This window comes from Rattus norvegicus, chromosome 1, assembly GCF_036323735.1.
Source record: "Rattus norvegicus strain BN/NHsdMcwi chromosome 1, GRCr8, whole genome shotgun sequence".
Lineage (NCBI taxonomy): Eukaryota > Metazoa > Chordata > Mammalia > Rodentia > Muridae > Rattus > Rattus norvegicus.
Window position 1 is genome coordinate 235,808,487 of NC_086019.1, and position 12,676 is coordinate 235,821,162.

Here is a 12,676-nt window from a genome sequence, read left to right on the forward strand (position 1 = left end):
ACTGACAACCAGTTTGATGGCTAAATGAATATTTCCATCAGCCTCGGTAAGGTGTGCCTCGGTTCCTAGAAGCCCTGTCAGTCTGGAGGAGTTGGGGTGCTCGTGTCCTCAAACCCGCGCGAATGCCACCTAGCCCCTAGCCGGCGTCTAGAAACTATTTCTAATCCCGAGTTTGCGTCTCAGAGCTTGACCGCCCCCACACTCTCTAGCGCCTTCTCTCTCCGTCCCTCGCCTGCGGAACAAAGTTCCTATGGCATCCACTTACCAGGTAACCGGATTTCCACAACAAAGCTAGGCGAGCGGGTCCCTTCTCCCGGCCAGCCCGCGCGTGACGGCACTAGCGACGCGTGGGTGGAGGCTGAGCCCCTCAGCGCTCCACGCGAGCTCTGCCTCCTTCGGAAAGGAAAATTCGCATCCAAGCCCGCGGCCGGAGCGCGGAAACGCGGCCCGAGGGCCGTGTATGTGCACGCGCGAGGCTGCGACGGCGGCGGCGGCCCTGGGAGGAGGAGGCTGGGCAGCGGGCCGACTCTCCGCATCAGCTCCCTGTCCGCGCTACACTCAGATACACTCCAGTCATGTCTTTACAAAGTTGAGAGGCGACTTCGTGCCTGGCCCGGGGTGTTCATCCTCGCTCTGGGCCGAGGGCGATGCCTGGATGGGACCGGGCTCGGGATGCTGGCTGCCTGAGCTGGGTCGCGGCTAGAGAGCGCCGGTGCGAGCCTGGACCCGGGCCCGCCGCGGCCCCGAGGTGCGCGGCCCCTGGCGCCGGTGCCCTTGCGCGCCGCGCTCTGGGCTGCCCCGGCGGCGCAGTAGGGACGCGGCTGCAGGGAGAGGGGAAGGGGGAAGAGGGCGGGAGGGAGGCTGCCCGGCGAGGAGTGTGGATGTGTGTGCGGCCGCGAGGGCCGGCCGGCAGCCAGCTGCTTCCTGAGTGTGAGCGCCGGAGGGGGCGGGGAGGGATGGGGGCGGGCTCCTGGTCGCCAGGCCAGCCAGTGTCTCCCTCTTGACGTTCGAGCACACACGCTCCTTCCCATAAAACTCCAGAGCGGGTAACCGCGGGGAGACTCTTCACCTTTCTGGACCTATTTGTTTGGCTTTCTTTTTAACCTAAAAAAAGTGTCAGCCCTTCAACAGGACCCGTTGTCAAATCTTATGGAACAAGAAATTCTTGCAGTAAAAAAGTGGGTGATGGGGGCGCAAACCGAAAAGTGAAAGAGGGGTGCGGGGGTCTAATATGTGGGATTAGGTGCTGGTGGCAATTCCAAACCGGCTGTGGAATGCAGAGAGGATGCCAGTGACATCTTCCAGAGGGTAGAAGGAAGGAGAGAAGGTGAGGGAAGCACCAGGGTTTCACTTGAAGACAGGCGGGAGGAATGGCCACACCCACCTCACAGATTTTGTGTGTGTACAGAGGTACTTTCTCCTTAGAGTTCAACATCCGCGGCTTTGTATTACACACACACACACACACACACACACACACACACACACACACCCGCTAAATTGCAGCCCTTCCTTCAGGTTTCATCAGTGCCCCCAGAAGCCTGTCACAAAAGACCTACCTGCCGTTAGTGGACCCACTGTGGATTGCCACAGAAGCAAAGAGTTCCCAGCTTGGAATCCAATGTGTGTATTACACTCGACGTCCTCCAGTCAGGCCTTTGCACAGTGGGTTTTATTCTATTCCTCTTTATGGATGAAATGAACTAGGTGCCACAGAGGCTTAGAGTACCACTAGTCTGGGACTGGAGAGATAGAAAGCTCAGTCAGTGAAATGTTTGCCTTAGGAGTGTGGCACTCGTGTTCAAACCCCCAGAACCTATGTAAAAAGTCAGGCATGGTAGTATACACTTGAAATTCCTGCACTGATTGGGAGTTGGGGAGGGGGTAGGCAGATATCCCTGGGGCTTTACTGGCCAGCCAGAATAGCAAAATCAGTGAGCTTCCAGTCCAGTGAAACATCCTGCCCAAAAATAATAAAAATAAATAAAATAAAAGGAGAAAGACACCTACACAGACCTCTGGCCTCCATGTGCATGCACAGATTTGTGCACACACACAAACACATACAATATACACAGAAAGAATTCCTCTGGTCCTTAGAGTTCATTTAAGCCCCCAAGGACACAAATTACTTAGGCCAGAAAACCAAACCCAAAAGATTGTTGGCAGTTTTTGTGTGTCTTATTTCAGCAGAAGTGTTACTAGGTCTTAATCTACGGTAATAACTAATGTCAGCAGTAGAAACCTAGTTTTCACAATGCTGTTCTCTTAGTCCTTATTATGGTCCTCGTCTCTTTTGGAGGAAGACACAAACTCTGTAAAACACCACAGTGTCTGTCAGCAGAACCAAAAGGCAAGGGAAATAAAACGGTAAGCACTGTGTTTTGTCACTCTGTCAATTTCCCGTTTCTCTCTCTCTCTGGTCTTCATCTCCTTTTAAATACAAACGCCCAAGCCCAGGATGGCAATAGATGTGTTCAGCCACATGCAAGAAAAGAAAATACAGCACACAGCAAACATCAGGAAAACGAAGAAACCAAGCGGTGGAAATCGCCATGATGATTCCATTGTGGCTAGCTATTGCAACATGCCTGACATTCACATAAAAACCCATCCTCATGAACGGCAGCCTTCAGGAGCAGAGCTGGCTGCCGAAGTCCCAAGCATCATGGGAAACTCTGCTTCTTCCCTTTTGCGGGGGCTGAAGTAAAGGCCAGGACGAAGGAGGAAAAACAGACAGGAAAAATTAAAACTTTGCCAGCATTTCAGGTAATGATGAAATGCCGTGGTTTCGATGTGTGAAGTGAAAAGACAATGTCTCGGGGCCTGAAAAGAAACTCCTGAAATGTCTCACACAATGGGAATATCAAAGCTATAAGAGAAAACGTCTAGTACCAGACCTAACTTTAATACATTACTCTTGGGAATGAGATAATAAGGAAGTTATAAGTCATTAAAGTCATTAACGTAGAGGTCCCCATATTTCCCAAGAGTGGGCATGGTGTTTTATTTAGGTGGCATTTTTACCTAATGAGTCTCTAATATTCCTAATATGTTTACCACTAAATAGGCACAGTGTTTGGGGTGGGGGCAAGAATATAGATCTGCAATGTGTTTCTATCCCAAGAGTTGTAGTAACCCTGGCGTGCCACCAGAACAAGTCTGGAGTGACTTAGAATGAAGTCTGTGCTGGTTCCGAATTGAACGGGTCAGAGGAGAGGGAGGAGAGATGGTGGGAAAAGAAACTGATGGTGGTCAGAAATGTCACGCTTCCCTCCCCAGGAGTCTCCCCATCCTTTGTCCTTAGGAATCATGCCCAGAGATCTTTCAGCCAGAGAGGTGGGAACTGTAGCCCAGCCAGCATCTTCCCTCTCCAGAGACCCACATTGTATTAATCCCAACCACTGAGTCAAGACAACTGACTCAGCAGACAGCGCCCTGCTGCCAGCTCAAGTGTACCTAATCTGTCCAAGCACAGAGACTCAAAGTTACACTTGGCGGGCTCTGCACATAGGGAGATGTTACTTAAGGCCTTCCTTCACCCTGTGCCTGGGATAGAGCAAAACCTCAAGGCCCTTGAGTATATCACTTCATCACTCCTCAAAGCCATGGAATGGCCATTAGCAATCGGAGTCTAGAAGAAAGAAAAGTGAGGTTCAGGGACGCAGAGAGCCTTGCAGGGACAGCTAAGTTTGCTGGCCCGGAATCCCTAGGTTCTTTCAACACTACTGAAACAATATAACAGGATTCTCTCTCTCTGACCATATGAAAAGCAGACAGAGGTCCCATTAGTTACTTCTTTTCATTACTCTGATACAATACCCAATAAAAGCAAGGGAGAGGTTTGTTTTGGTGCTGTCCACCAAAGAGAATTCAGAGAAATAAATGCGATTGTCTACTTGCTTTGCTATGTGTATGGGTTGAGGACCCCAGCCTCTGGGATGGTGCAGCCCACCTTCATGGTGCACTGACCTTGTAAAACATTTGTGGAAATGTCCTAAAAAACATACCCAGAGGTTTGCCTCCTAGGCGATTCTAAATTGAATCAACAGGGAAGCTTAGCCATCACACGCGTGTGTAAAGTTCACAGTCTCTAATAATCAATGTTATTGGACACAACTAAGTACACAGGGAGTGTAGAGGACACAGCAATAATTCCTCCAGGGAAGCATGGAGCAGCCTGGCTGATTGAGCTGCCTTCAAAGAATGGTCGAGAAACAATCAGCAAAAGTCCCCAGAGAGTCACAGAAGGCGCAGATCCTGCACAGCTGCAGACTCAAGGCTAAAGTCAAAACAGAGGCATTCATAACCACGTGGCTACAGCCATTGAACGCTCCTGAGGAGAAGTTAACAGTGAGCTTCAGAACTGTTATATGTGTGAATCTGTGCGGTCTAGCTGCAGTCTGTTTACAGACTTGCAAAGGGCGGGTATCAGGGCCCTGAACCTATAGAGTACCCATAGCCAGAATCAAATCTGAACTCTAGCAGGCAGATAAGATGAGCTAATAGCACCAAACACAGTACGCCTAGCTATTAAAACACAAGCCCGTGCACACACTCACACACCTGCTGACAAGAGTCCACTCAGGTAGAAATGCAGTGGAAAAAGTCAGGGTTTGCCAAACTACAGAAAAGAACTAAGTGTGTAAGGTGGAAAATTCCCATTCACCTTCCTGAAGGAGCAGGACGAATAGTGAAATACAGCAAATCTCACATTTCGGTGCTACCCATGTTTGAGCGGCCAATAAAATTTAAGTTATTCTCACCACAGGTATAGTTGGCATGGTTGGTCTAGACTCTTCTTACCCATCAGTCACTGATACAGTTTTGTGTTTTTTAAGTCCTCATTTATACGTATATGCATATCAGAATACTCTTTCTCTTCCAAGGCCAAAACTTTACATTGGAGCCTAAAATGTATCAACTTCAAACATAACTGAACAAAATAAGTAGTTTTCTTGATACAGTGCCTCTCAGTCTCTTATGAAGAGTGCTTTTTTTTTCTTCCCGGTTTATATATGCTTGAGATGCACCTAAAATTCTGCAGAGACCAATGGGCTATCTCCTGACATATTCCTGAGTGGTGTTTGCAATGGATTAACCCAAATAGAAATGAACCGTAGATGCATACGGTATTACACAATGATTCCTCTACCACTGAGCACCAGTACTGGCTGCTTTCAGAGCTGGGGAGTTCATTACCTCATTGAGATGCTGTCTTGTCTATAAGAGCCTCTGTAAGTGTCTTCCAATGGCAGTAACTTACTTTTCTCCATAGGCTCTCCATGGACTAACAGAAGCGCTGTGAACTGTTGGTAAGTAATGAATGCTAATCGAATGAATGGCTTTACTAATGAGGAACTGAAAGAATGGCTTCCCACTTTGCAGAAATGGTGGCCAACACTAACCGCTTGCTTTTGTCTCTGCAATCATTTCAATCCTGTGAACATCTGCCCACTCATTCAGTGTGCACAGGGCTCTTCAGCCTTCCATTTCCTTGATGAAGAAAATTCAGAAATCTCCACGCCAGGCTTTGCATTTGGAGGTGATCCTGGCCTGAAGCCTTCCCAGCTGACAACCATACTGCTCACTCACAACAGACCTTGAATTCTGTACAGAAAAGAAACTGCATCCTACAAGAGCCTGAGAGGAGAGTCAAGAGGGGGGTGGGGTGGGCAGCGAATAGGAATGGGGAGTGCAAGGAGGCAGGGTTACTTTTACAGAGATGAATGAAGAGGGTAACGCTGGGGTCCCAAACTGGGTACAAATTAGGGTCCCAGGTCCGAAAGCCATGTGTTGGCTTCTTTAAATGCTTCGTGATCTTGCTTGCAGGTAAGTTTGTATAAACCTGGAAGTGTCCTGATGTCTAAAATTGCTGTGACTCTGGCACTCAGGAATGCCTCAATACCCTGCAAACACTTCTGTTCTCTTGTAGTTACCCAGCAGGATACAAGGTGTGGCTTTGTTGTTGTTTATTCAAATGACCAACTGCCTCAAATGTACTTATCTGTACTGAGAGTGTCAGCTCCTTCCGGCCAAGGGTGTTCCTTAACTTATACAGTCCTACTCAGTTCTCATACCCAGCCCAGTGAAGTCAAATCGAGTACAATTTTCATTTCACAGATTGAGGAAACAGGTAGAGATGGAAAATACCTTCCCAGTGTCTCAGCTCCTGTGGGAGTGGCCCACTTCAAACACAAGTCTTCCCTACAATTCACGGCCCATACTCCTTCAGGGCAACTGAACCAGCTTCTGTCTAATGTTTATTTGTTCATTCCCTCAGGCGGGGTGTTGGAAGGAAGGTGGACTTTGGAATCAGAAAACCTGAAAACCTCAACTCCACCACTTATTAGCAGACTAGCGGTTGTACCCTGGCCCATTGAGGACTTCAGTTCGGCTACCTGAAGCTTTGTAAAGAGTAGCTAGGAACCGTGCCTCTGGCAGATAAACTTGTGTAAGCTGGGGTTTCCCTACTGGGCTCAGCATAATAGCTTCAGGACAAATCGACCCCTCTCCCCTCCCCAAAGTTTAGAAGTGGCTTGAGGATTCTAAGAGAACGTCTACTTAACCCCGTCAAATCGGATAGCTAATTAAATCTAGCCTCAAGCCAATCAGTACTGGACATTCCCCTATATTCCTGGGCCGTGAGGTTGGTTCAAGAGCAGGTTTATGACTCAATTTGGACCAATCATAGGTAGGAAAGAATGTTTTGGATAGATTCCACTGTGCTGTGGAGACAGAAGTGAAGCTGTCTTTCTCCCTGGAAGCTGTGGAGGAAGCTGCTGCTTGTCCAGAGCTGGGTGGCAGAAAACACACACCTGGCCCTGGATGAGTCCCTTTCCGTCTCTGCCTCCCCACCTAACTTTCTCATATGCGAGAACTAGTAAATTCCTTTTACCGTCTTGTATACAAGTACCAACAACCTTTAAAAGTACCTAATGTAGCTAAGGGACCATAGAAGGTGTAAAGATAAGCAAGCCACACTTGCTACCTAGCAAACACTGCTATCATTTTTATACCATAAGAATAGTCTGGATTAGGGCTGGAGAGATGGCTCAGCGGTTAAGAGCACTGACTGCTCTTCCAGAGGTCCTGAGTTCAATTCCCAGCAACCACATGGTGGCTCACAACCATCTGTAAGGAGATCCGATGCCCTCTTCTGGTGTATCTGAAGACAGCTACAGTGTACTTATATATAATACATGAATAAATAAATCTTAAAAAAAAAAAAGAATAGTCTGGATTAAAAATAAAGTTATGGCCCAGGCTGTCTTTGGCACCCACCAGTCATTTGGAGAATACAGTATTAAAGAAGGACATTGGGGTTGGGGATTTAGCTCAGTGGTAGAGCGCTTGCCTAGCAAGCACAAGGCCCTGGGTTCAGTCCCCAGCTCCGCAAAAAAAGAAAAAGGAAAAAAAAAGAAGGACATTAATCTCCCCCATAATTACACAATGGCTCTTTCAGATCCACCGGCCAACCTTTGGGGGTCAGATGGAGTGACATATCCATTCTCCTGTCAGACAACTACTTTGAAAAGTTGGACCATTACTGTTGCTCCCAGTTACTGGTTAACAAATGCCCAGAACCCATCTCCTGAAAGGAACTTTATGCATTCCAAACTACCTAAGGTAAAGCAGAGCCCCCAAGATTGCCACAGAACGACACAGAACCAGCAAAGAAATCCTTTAGAGCAGCCTAGCCGTGCGTCTCAGAATCCCCCTCCGTTTTTTGCGGTAACTGTTGGTGGTCCAATTTTCCAAAGTTTGAGTTCATCCACCACGGCCCTCCCCGTCGCCAGTGCTTTTCAGTCCTGTGTTTTGTAACTGAATGACATTTAAAAATCTAACTCTAGAGATCACTTGGGGCTGTTGGCATGAGCATTGGGGCCAGAGAGTCCTTAGATTCTAGATTGAATTTAGAAGCCCGCAGTTTGTCCATTTGAACTTGATAATAATGATGTTATCTCAGTGGGTTGCACAGATCAGAAATGTTCTGCTCGTCACTGCTTTCTCTTTCTTCCAGTAAGAAGTGGACGTGGAAGAAAGAGAGAGGGCATCAGGTTACCAGCGGTCAGTACCAAATGCACCTTAGTTATGACAGTGATAACGGCTCACGTTTATCAGGGGCGCATTCTACGAGGGACTGAGCAGAGAATTCTTGAGACCAATGATCTTATTCAATTATGACAGACACATAGCTAAAAAGTGACAGAGAAGAGATTCGAACCCAGCCCCTCCAGCTGCAGTTCGCTTAGTTTTTGTAGGAACATTATATTCCACTGAGCACAATGTAGCAGAAGACACCGATATAACATGTGACAGCATAGATGATGTGTATTTAAGAACGTGTATATACTGCTGGTGAATTACCCTGCCTGTTACAGGACACCTTTTGGTCACACCAACTAGTGCCTCCTTCAAATCTCCAGTGAGGGTTTGAACATTTTGTCCTCTCTGAAACTCAAGTTAAAATTTAATGGTCATGTTTTACAGCAATACAGGATGGGAGCCTTTGCGAAGTAGTACCAAGTTGGGGTTGTAAGCGGAAGGTTCATGGTCACACTTAGGACTTTCTAAAACCAGGGGAGATGAGCTTAGCAGCTTCCTTCTCCTCACCAGGAGATCAATCAATCCTCAGCATTATGTGTCCCCCAACCTCAGACTTTCAGATCCCTGAGCTCAGTAAACTTTTATTACTAATGTCTCAGTTTGTAGCAAGAGAAAGTGAGCTAAGGAGGCTTTTTGGCACTCTCTCTCCCACACCTCTAATTCTTTGGACCTTCGTTCTAACTACATCCACATAGCACGCTCTTTAATATCTACTTCCTTCTGCTCTCAGAAGCTCCTGCTTCCCAGTCCATATCCCATTCCTAGAACCTAGGAAGATGTTAGCTTACAGAGTAAAGGGCACTGAAAGTCAGTAGTCTGTGGACCTTAAAGAAACTACCCTAAATTACCAAATGGAAGCCCAGGGTCATCACCAGAGTTCTTAAATGGGCACAAGAGAAACAGAAAGCAGAAAATGGTTCAAGGCATGGAAGCAAGGCCACAGGATGCTGCCTGGCTCTGACGATTTAGAACGGGGCCACTAACCCAAGAAATGTGAGCAGCCTCTCCTCCCAAAACTGCAAAAGAAAATCAAACAAACTCTGAGAGACTTCAGACATGCCTGTAGACACCTTGATCGTGGCCCAAGAGAGTCCAGTGTCATACTCCTGTCCTACGGAACCTTAAGACCCAAGGTCGGGCTAAGTGTGACCCCGTGTTTCTAGTGTTTTGTCACAGCAGCCTAAAATGCAATCACCATCTGAATTCCTTCCTGTCCCCTTGTCCTCTGAGTCAAGCAGCATGGGTTCTGAGTCCTCTGAGAGGATTTATCGCAATTGTTGTAATTGTACTATTTAAGAACTCTCTGAGCACGTGTGCATGCATGCGGTATGTGTGTGTAGAGCGCTGTGGTTCGCTGCATTCCCTTGACCACTGCTAACCGTCTGCAGGTAGGAAGATCTTGGCTAAGGACGTCCTGGACCATGAAGTTGTGGGTTAGAAGGAAAGGGCAGAGCAGGAGAAAGATGAAAGAAAAGAAGGAAGAGGGGAGGTACTGACAGGAGAGGATCAAAAGGAAGGAAGTGAAGGAATGGGGAAAACAGACAGAGAGTAGAAAGAGGGTGGGTTTGAGGCAGAGCCACAAAGTAGACAAGAAGAGAGAGCTTGGACCTGTCCCATGCCCACTCCTCCCCACTGGGCTGGGCCCTACCTTTGAGTAGCCAATCCTCTACAGGGATTCTTCTCAGAGCTAGCTGTGGTTTGGGGTTTGGCTTGGTTTGGTTTGGTTTGGTCTAGTCTTTGGACACTCAGGGAGGCTTTGTTGTGAGACTGGCAGGGTTCCAGGAAGCTTGTGATTTGATCAGTGAATGTGGAGCCTGGATATCAGAATTCTTAGAAGTTTTTCAGGTAACTCTAATGGGCAGCGATGGTACAAAACCACTGTCAAGAGCTCTTTTAACCTTTTCATATCCTCCAGGCCACTGCTCTGTGTCACGGACTTGGTGAATGGACAAACTGAATTGAGTAAAGAAGCCAAGGGCTCCCCAGCACTTGTCCCCAGCACCCACATGGCAGATCACAACCGCCATAACTCTTCCAGGGCTCTGATGCTCTCTTTCTGGCATCTGTAGGCACCACATACTCTCAGGCGTGCACATGTAAACACACACAAACACACACACACACATACACAAACACACACATACACAAACACACACATACACACACAAACACACACATACACAAACACACACACAAACACACACATACACAAACACACACACATACACACACAAACACATACACAAACACACATACACATACACAAACACACACATACACACAAACACACACATACACACACAAACACACACACATACACACACAAACACACACACACATACACACACAAATACATAAAATAAATAAATCTTTAAAAGAAAATGACTACCACCATCACTATCTAGAGGCTGGGGAGATGGACCAGTGAGCAGCTCTACAAGCACTGGGCCCTGCGTTCAGAGCCACAGAACCCACAAAAAGCTTGGTATGATAACATGGCCTGTAACTCCTGTGTTGGGGGACAAGACACAGGCTAAACCTAGAGTCTTACTAAGTAGCCAACCCAGCCGTGATGCCAAACTCTCCAGGTTCATTCAGTAAGAGACCTAAAGCTGACCACTATCCTCCACGAGTGGTCACCTTCATGTACAAGGTGGTACACACACACACACCCCAAAATAAAAATGGAGACCCAGGAACCACAATTGGGGTTCAGTCCAGACTCCATTTTCAATAACTGGGTGACTAAAAGGAAAACCCTCCTCTTTCAGTGCTGGTCTTTACAGCCATAAATGGAGAATGAGTGGGGTAGCCATCTTCATACTAGAGTACATTTTTGAAGACGAAGTTAGTTAATATTTGCTGATTGCTTAGAGATGCCTCTTTCACACAAAACCCACACTAAAACATTCATCGAACCTAATAAAAATCAGTGCAAGTATTTCCTAATTCCCACCCAACCTGGTGCCATTTCAACTAGTACACACTGTTGTCACTCTTCACCAAAGACACAGGTCTCTGTGTCTGGGACACTCTCTGGAGCTGAGGAGGACAAAGCACAACCCAGAATTCCTCCATCCACCGATATAAAATGTCTGCTTGATAAAGTCAAGAGTTGTCTCTGTGAGGCTAGTTTTTCCTCAAAGCTGGTCATTTAAGTAATCCTCGCTATAAGCAAGGCCCCCAGCCAAAGGACACAAAACACATGGGTTTTGAGGAATCAGTGGGCAGTGAGACAGGAGTCCTGGAGTAGGTCCTGGACAAAAAACAGTCTTACAGTGGTTACAGAGAGTAAGGAAGTGAGCTGAACATGAGGGCCAGAGGAAGGCTATTGATTTGTTTGACTTAATTTTACAGCCAGCCACTTTGCTGAAGATGTCTACCAGGTTTGGGAATTCTCTGGTGGATTTTTGGGGTCACGTAAGTATACTACATATCATCTGCAAATAGTGATATTTTGACTTCTTCCTTTCCAATTTGTATCCCTTTGACCTCTTTTTGTTTTCTAATTGTCTGGCTAGGACTTCAAGGACTATATTAAAAAGGGTAGGGAGAGAGTGGGCAGCCTTATTTAGCCCCTGATTTTAGTGGGATTGGTCAAGTTTCTCTCCATTTAGTTTGATGTTGGCTACTGGTTTGCTGTGTAGGCCATGGTAAGCAAAGCTGGCCGTGGGCCTAACTCTGGCCCAGGCCACATCTCTGTTTAGAAGGCTGATTTGCATATACACTCATATACATTGCAACTCCTAAAGTAGAGATTCCATATGTTTTTTCTTTACTGTCGTTTATTTTTTATCTTTACCGCTTGGCCTATTTTCTTCTTCTTCGAATTACATCAGGAGGCCATTGTAACAGGCACCTCAGCTTAGAGATGCTGAGACAATTCTGAAGAGACACGAGACAAGATGTAAAATTTTGTATTAGAGTACAATAAAATGTACAATGCACAAATTTGGCAGACAAATGCTTTCTCTCGTAGGTATGAAAAAATGTCTGTGCTTTATTTTCAAAGGAACCAAATAAGACATGGTCCCTGAATCACTGTCTGAATGCAAACAGCATTTGGCTTTGATCTGAGTTGTTGAAAACTATGACCAATTTATCCCTAGGATGCCAAGACATCGGAGAATGTTTTTAAGTCTGGATTTCCATATCAGGATTTTGCTACACACGTCTTCTCTTCGTTTCACATTATGTAGGGCCAACCCAAAATAGTACTTCCAACAATAGACAGAGTTAGTATGATAATTTCACATCTCCTTATAGACAATGGGGCAGGACACACTTATGGACAGACAATGTGGCCTGAAAACATATAAACTCATAATTGAACAGTTACTGGGATTAGTTGATACAAACTCTTCTGTAATGCACTAGTAGATTTCTTATGGACAGGCACTCGATTTCCTATTTGGTGGGCACTAAAGAGGTCTTGGGAAGTTATTTAGGTAGCACACACACCCCGACTTGCCTCTTGGATCTGCAGAGCCTGCCTTCCTCCAGCCTTGTCTGATTTTTTGGATTTCATTTGAAAATTTAAACCCAAACAGCCTCAACTCTGGACCTC

General features: G+C 46.5%; 1 protein-coding gene across 2 annotated transcripts in view; it reads right to left on the reverse strand.

Moving 5' to 3' along the window:
- Glis3 (GLIS family zinc finger 3) overlaps positions 1–930 on the reverse strand; it is a 419,850-nt gene extending 418,920 nt beyond the window's left edge. For both annotated transcript variants that reach the window (XR_005499631.2, XM_039101395.2), the window contains exon 1: positions 266–930. The gene's annotated coding sequence lies outside the window, so the exon portion shown is untranslated. The remainder of the gene's footprint in view (positions 1–265) is intronic.
- Positions 931–12,676: the final 11,746 nt, after the last annotated feature.